Genomic DNA, 17,007 nt, shown 5'->3' on the forward strand with positions numbered 1-17,007 from the left:
TTTAAGGGGAAATTGGATTCGCTTAACATTGGTTCACTTAAAGTTGCATTTTTCAGGAACGTAACTAAAAGATTAAGTGAGGAGTTCCTGTACTCCCGTCCCCTTGAGCTGTGAGTCTCACAGCCAACCCGGCCAAGTGCCAGACTGGCTGTGCGGAGATGAAGTACCTCAGCTATACACTGGGGAATGGGAGGATCTAACCCTTAACAGGGAAGGTAAAGGCCCTCATAGAATGTCCTATCCCCACCTCAAAGTGGCAAATAAAATCTTTCCAGGGGTTGGCTAGGAGCCACCAGTGCTTCATACCCCACATTGCTATGATTATAGCCCCACTGGCATAGCTATTGTGCAGCCAGGCACCCCCAAAAGATGCTGGGAACCTCTGCGTGTGTGGCTGCATATGGTGAAATAAAGCAAATTCTCTGCAGTGCCCTGGTACTTCACAGCCCAGAGTTTAATAAAGAGTTAATCTCACAAATGGGTGCATTGGAATGGGGCCTGGAGGCTGCACTCTTACAGGAATTGGAGGACAGAGACCACCCCATTTTGCACTTGAGAAAGAAGTTGCTGCCCCAAGAACAAAAATACACTGTGATAGAGAAATCATGCCTTGTGGTAAAGTGGGCCACCGAGGACTTTAGATACTATTTATTTGACTCTCATCATAGACCATTCACCTTTAAAATGGCTGCATGCCAGGAGAGACACAAACCCCAGGTTGCCCAGTGGTACTTGGCTCTGCATCCTGATGTGTTTACACTTCGCCATCGAGCCGGTGCCACACATATGAATGAGGACTTTTTTCACAAGATGGGGGAGGGGCTGGTAAGATCAAGAGAAGTCTCCAAGTCCATTCCAGGGGGAGGCATGTAGCAGGGCAGTCTGCCCTTTAAGGGGCTGAGGAGCCCGGGAGCAGCAAGGCCTGGCCTAAGCAGAAGCCGAGCAGCAGATGTTGGGAACCAGCTGATCTAGCTAAGCAGTAGTTAATGAGTGTCTCCCATGTCCAGCTGGAAGATATAAGTGAGGAGCCAGGTCTGTAAGATGGGGGCACCAGGACAAACACTTTCCTAAACAATGGCAAGGGAGGCTGGCAGGCCAGCTCTGTGGTCCCCCTGAGGCTAAGGGAGGGCTGTGAGCCGTGAGCTACTGGAGACTAGAGGACCCTGAAGTATCAGTCCAGGTCAGGACTATCACTCTTGTTACTTTTCCATATACCTTGTGTTTGCAGGGCAGAAGAATAACAGAGCCTGTGCAGAAAGCTAAAACAAAGTTGGGTGTGGGTGACTGTTTTGCCCTCCACCTGATAGACAGACACACCAGACTACACACTCTCTTTGGATTTTGCCAGGGTCACACTGTGCTCATTCACAGACTACTGCTTGGCGCTCTTGCCTTTTGTTTCTGCCTATCCCACTCTTCTTGTCTGTTCTCAGTTTCTAAGTGAACTCTTTTACCCCACTGCCTTTTGTAAAACAATCCTCAGCCAAAAGCTTGTGGGTGGTGTGAAGTTGCACTCACACATGCTTTATGAAAATATTCTTATGAATGTGAATATGATGTAACTAGAATTTGCTTCATTCACCACCCTTTGGATGGGCTATTACCAGCAGGAGAGTGAGTTTGTGTGTGTGTGGGGGGGGGGGGGGGCGGAGGGTGAGAAAACCTGGATTTGTGCTGGAAATGGCCCAACTTGATTATCATACACATTGTAAGGCGAGTGATCACTTTAGATAAGCTATTACCAGCAGGAGAGTGGGGTGGGAGGAGGTATTGTTTCATGTTCTCTGTGTATATAATGTCTTCTGCAGTTTCCACAGTATGCATCCGATGAAGTGAGCTGTAGCTCACGAAAGCTTATGCTCAAATAAATTGGTTAGTCTCTAAGGTGACACAAGTACTCCTTTTCTTTTTGGCCTATCTCAGTGCAATGGGTTTTGCACATTTTTATAATTTTATACATCAAATACAATATACAGCCCCCCGCCCCCAAATACTTCAATATCTTGGATTGCAACATCTGTCACATCCATTCTGTAAATTCTCAGAACTAGATGAAATCCAGACATTTTCTCTGTGCTGTCTAAGAGCACATCTGCAACCAACATCTGCTAAACATCTAGTGTCTGCACTATATCCCAGAAGTACTGTTGGTGGTGAGGATAAGGTGGTTTGGGGATTGTTTTTTGTTTGTTTTGGGGTTTTTAATAATGGTATAAATATATCATTTATTTTCGTGCTCACAAACGGCTGACTCATTTTCACTAAAAACAAATGTAAAACAACTTAAGTAGAGACCAGTTGTGGAAGAATTCAGCCTGAAACATAAAAAGTTATAAGGAGCTGAAGAGAGACCCTTTCAAATGAAAATGCTCAGGCAACATTGACCACAGCCTGCAGCTCAGGGGTTGCTTGGTGCTCCATCTACAATAGACACAAGATGACCGCCATCCTGCCATACAGTTGGATGTGGCTATCAATGGTCAGATCTTGGAGTGAATTCACTCAGTTTTGGCAATTCCTGGGATAAATTTGATTCACTAGATCTGGTGACCTCAGTGACCTTAATTTCTCCCAGTGGAACTGTTTGAATAAGGAAAAAGATTTACATATCATCTCAGACAAACAGCTCCAACTCCATTTGCTGTTGTTCATGAGGTCAAGCCACAATTCAGGTGACTGCTTGGGACTCTCCCAATTACTTTTCAATCTCATGAATATCATGAATTTGTCCTGGAAATACGTTATTGGCAGGGCCATTCTTAGGATTTATGGGGCCCTATGCAGTATTATTAAACTGGTGCCCCTATGCCTGAGGGTATCCCAGGCTCAAAACCCCAGAGGGGGGTGGGAGAGACAAGGCAGCAAAGGATACCGAGCCACCCAGCCCGCCTTACGATGGTGGAGAGTACTAAGTACAAAGGTACTGATTTTGCTGGCGGTTTCTCTTAAAACTAGTTCAACTAATAGTCCAAAGTAAAGAAAGGGAGACTCATTTGTCCAGCTATCTGGCAGGAAAGGGGTGTTGTCCCTTTAAGGGCTCTCTTCAACAGGAGGGTGAAGGGAGAAACGGATGGGCAGAAAGGACAGTGTTACAGGGCGGCCCAAGTTTCCTTCTCCTTGTCCCTGCGCCCTCTGCTTGGGCTGGCCAAAGAAAGGGTCTCAGAGGTCTCTTGCAGGTGCTTCACCCGTGTTCTTTTATTTACAGTGGCGGTACAGTCCCACTTCCCCCAACACCTGTCCCGCTCCGACCCCTCACTGGGTCCTCTGGCCTTTGAGGCTTGTGTCAGCCAGCAGAGTCAGAGCCTCAACCCTCCTATCTTCCTCCCTGGCTATCCCCCTCCCTGAGCTTTTCCCTGGGTTTATACGCCTGCCCACTCATCAACCCAGCTGGTTCCACTAAGCTCAGCAGATCACCCTGAGCCTACCCTCATTAGGGCCTGCAGCTGGGCTCCCTGCTACGGGTCTTGGCCCATACACCCGTCTACCCTACAGGGAAACAGGGAGAAGCTGGGTCTTTAGCAGGGCACCCAAAGGTTTTATACCTCCTAAACAGAGTGCTTTGCATTTGTCCTTATTGAATTTCATCCTATTTACTTTGTCACCAGATTTGCCTGTTACTTTGGGGTATGCTCATTTATTAGGGTTATTAGGGTTAGTCTTCTTGTGGGGGGCGTGTTTCTATAATTCTATTAATGTACTGTTTGTGTCACTTGTGTTTTTATATGGAGCTCTACCTTTCCCTTCTGCAAGTCCCCTCCCAGTGGAGCTATCCCACAGGACCTAGGTTCCCTAGGGCTGGGATCCTCCGGCCCCAGAACCGGATGCACACACACACACACACACACACACAAACACACACACACGTATTAACAGAGTAAGTCTGAGTGGACTGGGTCAATCAGCACTTTCAAGCTGTCACCCTTATATGTCCCTGGACTCAATGGGACCACCAGGTCACTGTGCTCTGGAACTACCCTCCGGCCCTCAAGAGAAACTTGATCCAGGACATGCAAGTCCTCCCCCCACTTCCAAGTACAAATAGTTACATGCCACGGATGGGGCCAAGCTGATTGCCTCCCAGTGGGCTCTGATCAATTCCAAGGCTACTGATAACTTCAGAGATGCTAAAGTTGCTCAAGTGCTACAAATCCATCTCTGTTTAAAATTTACAGCATTTCTTGTAGAAACAATATACGAGTCCCTCCTGTCCTCAGAGCCAGTGATACAGAAACAGCACTGCTTGAGACCATAATGCAGGGCCATTGGGAAGTGCTACAGTTCAATGTGATCTATTCTCCACACTTCCCCCTAATTCACTGCATCACCTGACTGGAGCAGCATAAGCCTTGCATCTCCTGGTGAGAAAAGAGGATCAGTTTCCTCTCTGAATACAGTCAAAGGGTCTGACTGCATGCACCTAGCCCCAACCTTCTGGTCTGGGTCTCCTGCAGCCAATTTGAAGCATCTGTGTGGGAACTCCAGTTCATGGTGGCTAGACTGAAGTGGTCACTTCCAAGCCTCAGTCCCCATATCCCTGAAAAGTATTGGGATTATGGAGACATTTTTAAAAGAAGAATACATACATGCTACCTCTGCGCTGGGATTATGACTGCCTCATAGACCTGCAGCCCACAGCAAATGTCCCTTATGGACAGATCTATGCGATGTCTGAGCCAGAATTAGCAGCCCTTCATGTGTAAATCCAGGAGAACCTGGCCAAGGGCTTCATCTGGTGATCCACCTCCCGAGAAGGGGGGTGTCATAAATATAAAGGAAAGGGTAACCACCTTTCTGTATACAGAACTATAAAATCCCTCCTGGCCAGAGGCAAAACCCTTTCACCTGTAAAGGGTTAAGAAGCTAAGATAACCTCGCTGGCACCTGACCAAAAAGACCAATGAGGAGACAAGATACTTTCAAAGCTGGAGGGGGGAGGGAACAAAGGGTCTGTCTGTCTGTGTGATGCTTTTGCCGGGAACTTATGCTCTTCATAACTCCTCAGAACTTCTGTTAAGTTAGTAAGTAATCTAGCTAGAAATGTGTTAGATTTCCTTTTGTTAAATGGCTGGTAAAATAGGTTGAGCTGAATGGAATGTATATTCCTGTTTTTGTGTCTTTTTGTAACTTAAGGTTTTGCCTAGAGGGATTCTCTATGTTTTGAATCTAATTACCCTGTAAGGTAGTTACCATCCTGATTTTACAGAGGTGATTCTTTTACTTTTTCTTCAATTAAAATTCTTCTTTTAAGAACCTGATTGCTTTTTCATTGTTCTTAAGATCCAAGGGTTTGGGTCTGTGTTCACCTATGCAAATTGGTGAGGGTTTTTATCAAGCCTTCCCCAGGAAAGGGGGTGTAGGTCTTGGGGGGATATTTTCGGGGGAAGACGTCTCCAAGTGGGCTCTTTCCCTGTTTTTTGTTTAACACGTTGGTGGTGGCAGCATAGGGTTCAAGGACAAGGCAAAGTTTATACCTTGAGGAAGTTTTTAACCTAAGCTGGTAAGAATAAGCTTAGGGGGTCTTTCATGCAGGTCCCCACATCTGTACCCAAGAGTTCAGAGTGGGGAAAGAACCTTGACAAGGGGCCAGTCCTTTGTGTTAAGAAAAAGGACCAAAAGTGACACCTTTGCATAGTCTATCGGGCCCTAAACTGGGTGACAGTCTGAAACCTGTCTCCTCTGCCCTTAATCTCGGAGTGTGCAGTGTGCAGATAGTATGCAGTGTGCCTGAATTTTCAGCAGACTGGACCTCTGTGGCACGTAGAAACTAGTTTGCATCAGGACAGGAGACGAATGGAAGACTGCCTTTTGATCCCGTTATGGGCACTTTGAATATTTAGTAATGCCATTTGGGCTGACCAACACTCCTGTGACCTTTCAGTACTCCATGAATGACATATTTAGAGACATCTTAGAGCAGTAGGTAGTCATCTATCTCAATGACAACTTTGTGTTTTCACATAATCCTGAGCAGCATTGTTACCATGTTCGTTCCATCCTGGAAAGACTACAGAAGTATGGCCTCTGAGAAGGTGTCCAGATGGACCCCCAGAAGGTATTCATAGTAGAAGTCGATGCCTCTATGTAGCCATTGGGGCCATAGTCTCTCAGAGCCATGGTGCACAGCAAGTATTGTATCCGTTTGCCTACTACTCCTGAAAACTCATCCCTGCTGAGTAGAATTATGATATATAAGGAGCTACTCACAATTAAATTGGCCTTCAGAGAGTGGCAAAATTATCTCAAGGGAGCCCAACACACAGTGCAAGTCTTTTCTGACTGTAAGAACCTTGAATATCTGCATAAGGCTTGAGCCTTGAACTAAAGACAGCTCAGGTGGGCATTATTCTTTTCTTGGTTTGATTTCATCATCAACTATCACCAGGAACCAAGAATGGGAAAGCCAATGCCTTATCCTGAAAGGGGGAGTGCTACCAAGAGGGTGAGGAGCATAACAAAGAACCATCCTGTCTCTGAAAACCTCACAATTTCCTTAGTGCCACAATATACTAAGACCTGCTTGATCTAATCTGATCTGCTTCGTGGGGAAGTCCATTATCACAGGAGGTGACAGAACAGCCTGAGCAAATGAGAGACAGAACAAAAATGCAATGTTCCACACATGATGGGATCACTTACCTTGATGGGTGCATATTCATTCCACGAGGATGCCCCAGCTAGAAGTGCTCCATCTCTGCTCTGACATTTCATTGGCAGGCCACTTTCGCTATGTCATAAATATAAAGGGAAGGGTAAACCCCTTTAAAATCCCTCCTGGCCAGAGGAAAAATCCTCTCACCTGTAAAGGGTTAAGAAGCTAAAGGTAACCTCGCTGGTGCCTGACCAAAATGACCAATGAGGAGACAAGATACTTTCAAAAGCTGGGAGGAAGGAGACAAACAAAGGGTCTGTGTCTGTCTGCATGCTGCTTTTGCCAGGGATAGAACAGGAATGGAGTCTTAGAACTTTTAGTCAGTAATCTAGCTAGGTATGTGTTAGATTATGGTTTCTTTAAATGGCTGAGAAAAGAATTGTGCTGAATAGAATGACTATTCCTGTCTGTGTATCTTTTCTGTAATTTAAGGTTTTGCCTAAAGGGATTCTCTATGTTTTGAATCTAATTACCCTGTAAGGTATCTACCATCCTGATTTTACAGAGGTGATTCCTTGACTTCTATTAAAAGTCTTCTTGTAAGAAAACTGAATGCTTTTTCATTGTTCTAAGATCCAAGGGCAAACTGGTTAGGATTTTTACCAAACCTTCCCCAGGAAGTGGGGTGCAAGGATTGGGAGGATTTTAGGGGTCAAGACGTGTCCAAACTACGTTTCCCAGTAAACCCAGTTAAAGTTTGGTGGTGGCAGTGGAAATCCAGGGGCAAAGGATAAAATTAATTTGTACCTTGGGGAAGTTTTAACCTAAGCTGCTGAAAGTAAGCTTAGGAGGTTTTCATGCAGGTCCCCACATCTGTACCCTAGAGTTCAGAGTGGCGAAGGAACCTTGACATGGTGGCAGGATTGGTAGGATTAACCTGAGTGGTAGGATTAACCTGAAATCCTTTTGAGATCAATTTGAGATTTTTTGAACCAGAAAAACAGATTTTAAAAAGGATTTTTTTTCCTTTGGGGCTGCTGGAAAGGAGGTCCAAATGAAAGCAGCTAGTTTTTTCTCTGCTTTGGGGCCAGAGCAGAGACAAAAGGGGATTATTTTTGTGAATTGCAGGTTTTCTTTGCCTGGAGGCAGAGTAATTAGCTTCCTGCAGGGAAATTCAGTCTTCCAAACCAGAGTTTTTTTTTCCCCTAAAGTAAATAGGGGGGTGTTCTACCCATTTGCCTGGAGACAAAAGTGGCAGGGTTTTTTTTTTTTTTTTAGGATTTTGATTTTTTTTTTACAAGGAACACAGGTTTGAAAAGGAATTTTTTTTTTCCTTTGGGCTGCTGGTAAGCAGGTTTCCAAGTAGTTGGAGGTTTTTTGCTTTGATTTGGGGCCAGAGCAGAGACAAAGGGAATTGTCTTTTTTCTGTACGCTGACAATCACTATCAGAGAATAGGTATCCTATTCCAGCACAGCAAAATTTTACAGCCAAGTTTTGTTTGTTTATTTCTAAACCTTGGGTGTAAAGTTAGTTAAAAACAGAGAGGTTAGGATGACAGAATCCACGGCTCAACAAAAGCTGAAATTAGCCAGATTTCAGGCTGAGGAAAAACAAAAGGAACATGAAAGACAGATAGAACTCATGCGGCTGGAGAAGGAGGTACAGGAGGCTGCCCACAGGAGGGAAATGGAGGCAAGGAAGCATGTGGAGGAGGAGAAGGAAAAAGAGAGGAAGCATGTGGAGGAGGAGAAGGAAAAAGAGAGGAAGCATGAACTGGAGATGGAGAAGGTAAAGGCTCAGCAGAATATACCAACAAACCCTAGCAATCCTGCTCCAGGTACCACTTCCCATCCCAGAAAGTTCCCCACCTACAAGGCAGGCGATGATACGGAGGCCTTCTTAGAAAACTTCGAAAGGGCCTGCCTTGGGTACGGCATCTCTACCAACCAATACATGGTAGAGCTAAGGCCGCAGCTCAGTGGACCCTTAGCTGAGGTGGCGGCTGAAATGCCTAAAGAACACATGAACAAGTATGAACTGTTTAAATCCAAGGCGAGAGTCAGAATGGGGCTAACACCCGAGCATTCTCGTCGGAGGTTCAGACCCCTAAGGTGGAAACCAGACGTGTCATTTACCCGACATGCCCACCACATTGTGAAACATTGGGATGCCTGGATATCAGGAGCAAGTGTTGAATCTCCAGTAAATTTGCCCTTCCTAATGCAAATGGAACAATTCTTAGAGGGTGTTCCTGAGGAAATAGAAAGATACATCCTAGATGGGAAGCCCAAAACTGTAATTGAGGCAGGAGAGATTGGAGCCAGATGGGTGGAGGTGGCAGAGAAGAAAACTGGTCGCAGTTGGAGCGGAGACCAGAAGGGACAACCCCAGACCACACCCTATTACCGGGGGCCGCCCAAGGCCCCACCTACCTCCCAAAGAACCCTCCAGACCCCTTCTCATCCCACCACCCCGTTCTCCAGCAACCCACCTTGCCCCAGTGACCCATCACCTGGACGATGTTTTAAATGTAACGAGCTGGGGCATGTAAAGGCCAACTGCCCCACGAACCCCAACAGATTACAGTTCATTGCACCAGAATCACACCAGAGGTCCGCAGGCCCAGATACCTCCCAGGTACCCTTGGAGTGGAGGGAAACTGTGAGTGTGGGCGGGAAGAAGGTCACCGCATGGAGGGACAACGGAGCACAAGTGTCAGCTATCCATACTTCCTTAGTGGACCCCAATTTAATCAATCCAGAGATCCAAGTGACGATTCAACCCTTCAAGTCCAACTCTTTCAATTTGCCTACAGCCAAGTTGCCTGTCCAGTACCAGGGCTGGTCAGGAACATGGACTTTTGCAGTCTATGATGATTATCCCATCCCCATGCTGTTGGGGAAAGACTTGGCCAATCATGTGAAGCGGGCCAAGAGGGTGGGAATGGTCACCCGCAGCCAGGCTAAACAAGCCGGGAGGCCTAGCTCTGTTCCGGAAACTTCTATCAGGACCCAATCAGAGGTGATGGCCCGGAGCCCAGGCCAAAGTCTGCAACAGCAGTAGTGGATCCAGTCCCAGAGACCCAGATGGAACCAGTCCCAGAACCGGAACCAGCAGAACAACCAACACCAGACCCATTGCCAGCACTGAATCCAGTACTTGCAACCTCAACACCAGAGGGCCCCACCGAACCTGAACTGGCAGCAGCCGATAACCCTACACAAGAGGCTCAGCCGGAGCCTGAACCCCAACATAGTGTCCCAGCAGAGAGCGGTTCACAGTCAACGGAAACAGCCCCATGCCCTACATTGCTTCCAGAGGGACCAAGCATAGGTCCACAATCCAATGAGGAACTGATGTCTCTAGCATCAAGGGAACAGTTCCAGATCGAACAGGAAACAGATGAAAGCCTCCAGAGAGCTTGGACGGCGGCACGGAGCAACCCACTGCCTCTCAGCTCTTCTAATCGATCCAGGTTTGTTGTAGAAAGAGGGCTTTTATATAAGGAAACTCTTTCTGGTGGACACCAGGAAGACTGGAATCCTCAGAGACAGTTGGTAGTTCCAACTAAATACCGGGCCAAGCTCTTGAGCTTAGCCCACGATCATCCTAGTGGCCATGCTGGGGTGAACAGGACCAAAGACTGTTTGGGGGGGTCATTCCACTGGGAGGGAATGGGCAAGGATGTTTCTACCTATGTCCGATCTTGTGAAGTATGCCAAAGAGTGGGAAAACCGCAAGACCAGGTCAAAGTCCCTCTCCAGCCACTCCCCATCATTGAAGTTCCATTTCAGCAAGTAGCTGTGGATATTCTGGGTCCCTTTCCAAAAAAGACACCCAGAGGAAAGCAGTACATACTGACTTTCATGGATTTTGCCACCCGATGGCCGGAAGCAGTAGCTCTAAGCAACACCAGGGCTAAAAGTGTGTTCCAGGCACGAGCAGACATTTTTGCCAGGGTAGGTTGGCCATCTGACAGCCTCACAGATGCAGGGACTAAGTTCCTGGCAGGAACTATGGAAAACCTCTGGGAAGCTCATGGGGTAAATCACTTGGTTGCCACTCCTTACCACCATCAAACAAATGGCATGGTGGAGAAGTTTAATGGAACTTTGGGGGCCATGATACGTAAATTCTTAAATGAGCACTCCAATGATTGGGACCTAGTGTTGCAGCAGTTGCTCTTTGCCTACAGAGCTGTACCACATCACAGTTTAGGGTTTTCCCCATTTGAACTTGTATATGGCCGTGAGGTTAAGGGGCCATTACAGTTGGTGAATCAGCAATGGGAGGGATTTACACCTTCTCCAGGAACTAACATTCTGGACTTTGTAACCAACCTACAAAACACCCTCCGAACCTCTATAGCCCTTGCTAAAGAAAACTTACAGGATGCTCAAAAAGAGCAAAAAGCCTGGTATGATAAACATGCCCGAGAGCGTTCCTTCCAAGTAGGGGACCAGGTCATGGTCTTAAAGGCGCTCCAGGCCCATAAAATGGAAGCATCGTGGGAAGGGCCATTCATGGTCCAGGAGCGCCTGGGAGCTGTTAATTATCTCATAGCATTCCCCACCTCCAACTGAAAACCTAAGGTGTACAATATTAATTCTCTAAAGCCCTTTTATTCCAGAGAATTAAAGGTTTGTCAGTTTACAGCCCAGGGAGGAGAGGACGCTGAGTGGCCTGAAGGTGTTTACTACGAAGGGAAATGTGCTGGTGGTGTGGAAGAGGTGAACCTCTCCATGACCCTTGGGCGTATGCAGCGACAGCAGATCAAGGAGCTGTGCACTAGCTACCCACCAACATTCTCAGCCACCCCAGGACTGACTGAACGGGCATACCACTCCATTGACACAGGTAATGCTCACCCAATTAAAGTCCAACCTTACCGGGTGTCTCCTCAAGCTAAAACTGCTATAGAACAGGAGATCCAGGATATGTTACAGATGGGTGTAATCCACCCCTCTGAAAGTGCATGGGCATCTCCAGTGGTTCTAGTTCCCAAACCAGATGGGGAGATAAGTTTTTGCGTGGACTATCATAAGCTAAACGCTGTAACTCTCCCAGACAACTATCCAATGCCATGCACAGATTAACTATTAGAGAAACTGGGACCAGCCCAGTTCATCTCTACCTTGGACTTAACCAAGGGGTACTGGCAGGTACCGCTAGATGAATCCGCCAAGGAAAGGTCAGCCTTCACCACACATCTCGGGCTGTATGAATTTAATGCCCTCCCTTTCAGGCTGCGAAATGCACCTGCCACCTTCCAAAGACTTGTAGATGGTCTCCTAGCAGGATTAGGAGAATATGCAGTCGCCTACCTTGACGATGTGGCCATATTTTCTGATTCCTGGGCAGAACACCTGGAACATCTACAAAAAGTCCTTGAACGCATAAGGGAGGCAGGACTAACTGTTAAGGCTAAGAAGTGTCAAATAGGCCTAAACAGAGTGACTTACCTTGGACACCAGATGGGGTCAAGGAACTATCAGCCCCCTACAGGCCAAAGTGGATGCTATCCAAAAGTGGCCTGTCCCAAAGTGAAAGAAACGGGTTCAATCCTTCTTAGGCTTGGCCGGTTATTACAGACGATTTGTACTGCAATGCAGCCAAATTGCCGCCCCACTGACAGACCTAACCAAAAAGAAACAGCCAAATGCCGTTCAGTGGACCGAAAAGTGTTAGAAGGCCTTTAACCAGCTTAAAGCAACACTCATGTCTGACCTTGTACTAAGGGCCCCAGACTTTGACAAACTGTTCCTAGTAACCACAGATGCCTCCGAGCGTGGTGTGGGAGCAGTTTTAATGCAGAGAGGACCGGATCAAGAATTCCACCCTGTAGTGTTTCTCAGCAAAAAACTGTCTGAGAGGGAAAGCAACTGGTCAGTCAGTGAAAAAGAATATTACGCCATTGTCTACGCCCTGGAAAAGCTACGCCCATATGTTTGGGGACGACGTTTCCACCTGCAAACCGACCATGCTGCGCTACAGTGGCTTCATACTGCCATGGGAAATAACAAAAAATTTATTCGGTGGAGTTTAGCTCTCCAAGATTTTGATTTCGACATCCAACACATCTCAGAAGCTTCTAACAAAGTGGCTGATGCACTCTCCCATGAAAGTTTCCCAGAATCAACTGGTTAAAATCGTCCTTGAGATGTGGAAAATATTGTTAGTCTTTATGTACTTGGTAGTATATTAGAGGTGCATGTGTCTTATTAACTCTGTTTTTCCTAGAGCTCCAGGAAGAAATCCCAGCCAGCGTTTCACCCTAGCTGAGATTTGGGGGGCGTGTCACAAATATAAAGGGAAGGGTAAACCCCTTTAAAATCCCTCCTGGCCAGAGGAAAAATCCTCTCACCTGTAAAGGGTTAAGAAGCTAAAGGTAACCTCGCTGGTGCCTGACCAAAATGACCAATGAGGAGACAAGATACTTTCAAAAGCTGGGAGGAAGGAGACAAACAAAGGGTCTGTGTCTGTCTGCATGCTGCTTTTGCCGGGGATAGAACAGGAATGGAGTCTTAGAACGTTTAGTAAGTAATCTAGCTAGGTATGTGTTAGATTATGATTTCTTTAAATGGCTGAGAAAAGAATTGTGCTGAATAGAATGACTATTCCTGTCTATGTGTCTGTTCTGTAACTTAAGGTTTTGCCTAAAGGGATTCTCTATGTTTTGAATCTAATTACCCTGTAAGGTATCTACCATCATGATTTTACAGAGGTGATTCCTTGACTTCTATTAAAAGTCTTCTTGTAAGAAAACGGAATGCTTTTTCATTGTTCTAAGATCCAAGGGCAAATTGGTGAGGATTTTTACCAAACCTTCCCCAGGAAGTGGGGTGCAAGGGTTGGGAGGATTTTGGGGGGCAAGACGTGTCCAAACTACGTTTCCCAGTAAACCCAGTTAAAGTTTGGTGGTGGCAGTGGAAATCCAGGGGCAAAGGATAAAATTAATTTGTACCTTGGGGAAGTTTTAACCTAAGATGGTGAAAGTAAACTTAGGAGGTTTTCATGCAGGTCCCCACATCTGTACACTAGAGTTCAGAGTGGGGAAGGAACCTTGACAGGCTACCTTAAGACTTTCCACACAGCTTTCCATTTCTTCTGGTGGCCCCACATCTGAGTTGAAATCTGTGATGACATTGATTTTTGTGACCTGTGCGTGCATTCCAACAGGCCATGTACTGAACCCCTTTGTGCCCTAGTACCCCTGGAGGCTCCATCTAGACCAGAGGTGACCACCCAGTCAATTGCGATCTCTGGATGCTAAAAGTCTGGTGGTGTAACGGGGCTGCCGCTAAGGCAGGCTCCCTGCTTGCCCTGGCCCCACGCTGCTCCTGGGAGGGGCCAGCACACCCCTGCAGCCCTGGGAGAGAGGGGAGGCAGGGGTCTCCATGTGCTGCTCCTGCTGGTAAGCACCACATCCGCAGCTCCCATTGGCCAGGAATGGGAAACTGTGACCAATGGGAGCTGCAGGGGTGGTGCCTACAGAGGGGCAGCACATGGAGCCACTTGCCACCCCAGGGGCTGCAGGGACACATTGGCCCCTTCCGGGAATGGCATGGGGCCTGGGCAGGCAAGGACCCTGCCTTAGTCCTGCTGCGCCACCACTTGGAAGCAGCCCGAGGTAAGTGTTGTCCGGCGGGAGCCCACACCCCAACCCCCAGCCCTAAGCCCCTTCCTGGAGCCAGCACCCCATACCCTGTCCTTCACCCTGAACCCCCTTCTACACATCAAGCCCCAGCCCTGAGCCCCTTCCCAGACCCAGAACCCCATACCCCCTCCTTCACCCCATACCTCATCCTGCACACCAAGCCCCTGCCCCAGCCCTGACCACCCTCCCAGAGCCAACACCCTGTACCCCCTCCTGAACCCCAACACTCTGCTGCAGCCCGGAGCCCCCTCCTGCACCCAAACTCCATCCCAGAGCTTGCATCCCTCAACCCTCCTGCACCCCAACCCCCTGTCCCAGGATCAGGCCAAAGCCCTCTCCCACACTCCAAACCACTCGGCCCCAGCCCAGAACCCACACCCACTCCCGATCCCCAACCCCTTGCTCCAGCCTGGTGAAAGTGAGTTAGCATGGGGGAGAGTGAGCAGTGGAGAGAGGGGGGTGGAGTGAGCAGCTTGGGGCTTTTGGGAAGGGGCAGGGCCTAGCAGAAGGAGCAGGGTAGATCCTGGGTTGTACTTAAATTCAAAAAGTGATCTTGTGCATAAAAAGGTTGGAGATCACTGACAAGACCCTAGACCTCCATCACCTTGGACTTTCATGGTGGAACTCCCTGACTCTCATAACCACACAGTGGTCTTGAGTGTGGTGTGCCATTTTGATCAGTTGGTCTACTTCATCCCCTGTACAGCCTGCCCTCCCTTAGTTTGAGAGAGCCTTTTGTAGCTCTTCACAGTCTGCCTGGGACTTAACTATCTTGAGTAGTTTTGTATCATCTGCAAATTTTGCCACCTCACTGTTTACCTCTTTTTTCAGATCATTTATGAACATGTTGAAGAGGACTGGGCCCAGTACAGACCCCTGGGGGACACCACTATTTACCTCTCTCCATTCCGAAAGCTGACCCATTTATTCCTAACCTTTGTTTCCTATCTCTTAACCAATTACCAATCCATGAAAGGACCTTCCCTCTTATCCCATGACAGCTTATTTTGCTTAAGAGCCTTTGGTGAGGGACCTTGTCAAAGGCCTTCTGATAATCTAAGTATACTATATCCACTGGATCCCCCTTGTCCACATGCTTGTTGACCCACCTCAAATAATTCTAGTAGATTGGTGAGGAATGATTTCCCTTTACAAAAAACATGTTGACTCTTCCCCAACAAAATAAGTTCATCTATGTGTCAGTTTGCCCAGTATTGAAGTCAGGTTTACTGGCCTGTAATTGCCGGGATCACCTCTGGAGCCCTTTTTAAAAAATTGGCATCACATTAGCTGTCCTCCAGTCATGTGGTACAGAAGCTGATTTAAATGATAGGTTACAAACTAGAGTTAGTAGTTCTGTATTTTCACATTTGAGTTTCTTCAGAATTTTTGGGTGAATACCATCTGGTCCTGGTGACTTATTACTGTTCCGTTTATCAATTTGTTCCTAAACCTCCTCTAATGACACCTCACTCTGGGACAATTCTTTAGATTTGTCTGAGGTTGGGTGGTCCATGAACAACTGTATGAGCTGGAGTGTAGAGATGTACTCTGTGCACCCAACCTGCAAACAACCTGCATCGTCTCTACAGCCACGTGCAACTTGGGCAACACATTCTGTTGTGGGCAGGAGAGCAAGGGGCACCCATCTGGCACCAAGTTCCACCACCAGGGCGACTGACTGTGATGCCTCAGTTTCAGATAATTGCACTGAGCTAGACTACTTGTCTTTCACGGTCAGGCATCAACCAGCAGTTCATTTCACTCTGCACATTGGTCAGTAGTTGTTTGTGGACAAGCTGTGCTCCATCTGCAATGGCTTTAGTCATATTTCTTTTCTTTTCATTAGTTAGTTGTCTTAATAAGTCGGTTTGGTTGGAGAATACGAGGGTGTGGGGTGTTTGCTAAAGAAGGAAGAGGCAGGAAGTTTTGTCTTCAGCTTTTCATAAAGTATTCAAATCTCATAATCATGATAAACCGTTACCTGAGTGACAACAGTCGTTGTGATAGGTTTAGTACAACAGTATGAAACCTTACTGCATCACGTTCCCCCAGCACATGCCCCATCACTGCATTACAGGCTCCTATCCCGGGACCACATCTCCTCCTCCCCCTCCACCCTGGATGTGGGCACACAAGACATCCCTCATTTCCTTTGCTGGCCTGGATCCCGCCCCAGTGATGATAGAGGCATTGTTTGGTTGCTAGCAGATGGGGCAGGTGAACCAACAGGAAGCTCCAAGCTCAGTCAAAGAGGAGCTGCTCGGAGCCCAGAAAGCAAAAGAACTCAGCTAGCGCACAGCCCCGAGAAGGAGGGCCATGAAACCCTGATCTACAGGGGTGAAATTACAGGCTGAAGAGGATTTGAACCACACAGCCCCAGAAGGCAGACTGTGGAAACTCTGACTCGAGGGGCTCAGAGACCCTAAGAGATTAGGACTATTTCTTTGAAGACTTCTTGCTGTGAGTGGATTATTTTGGGGAATCACAAAGGAAAACTGTAGGGCCACTCAAGACCACAAAAGGGTGCCCTGGGACAGCACCTGTCTGTAATCCAAATTTGAGATGGCATATATATTCTATATTTTGAAAATTTGCAGGATGGGAAAGCTGTTCCCCACCCACCAGCTCTACTATTTAGATTTGCTTGTTTCCTGTGTCCCTGTAACAGGGTTGCTGCTTCTGAGCACCCACCATGGCTTGGGATGGTTCTGCAGGTGCCTCTGCCTCAGTTTCTCCTCATCAGGGTTTTCCGTCTCT

Source organism: Caretta caretta, chromosome 1 (genome assembly GCF_965140235.1).
Source record: "Caretta caretta isolate rCarCar2 chromosome 1, rCarCar1.hap1, whole genome shotgun sequence".
NCBI lineage: Eukaryota > Metazoa > Chordata > Testudines > Cheloniidae > Caretta > Caretta caretta.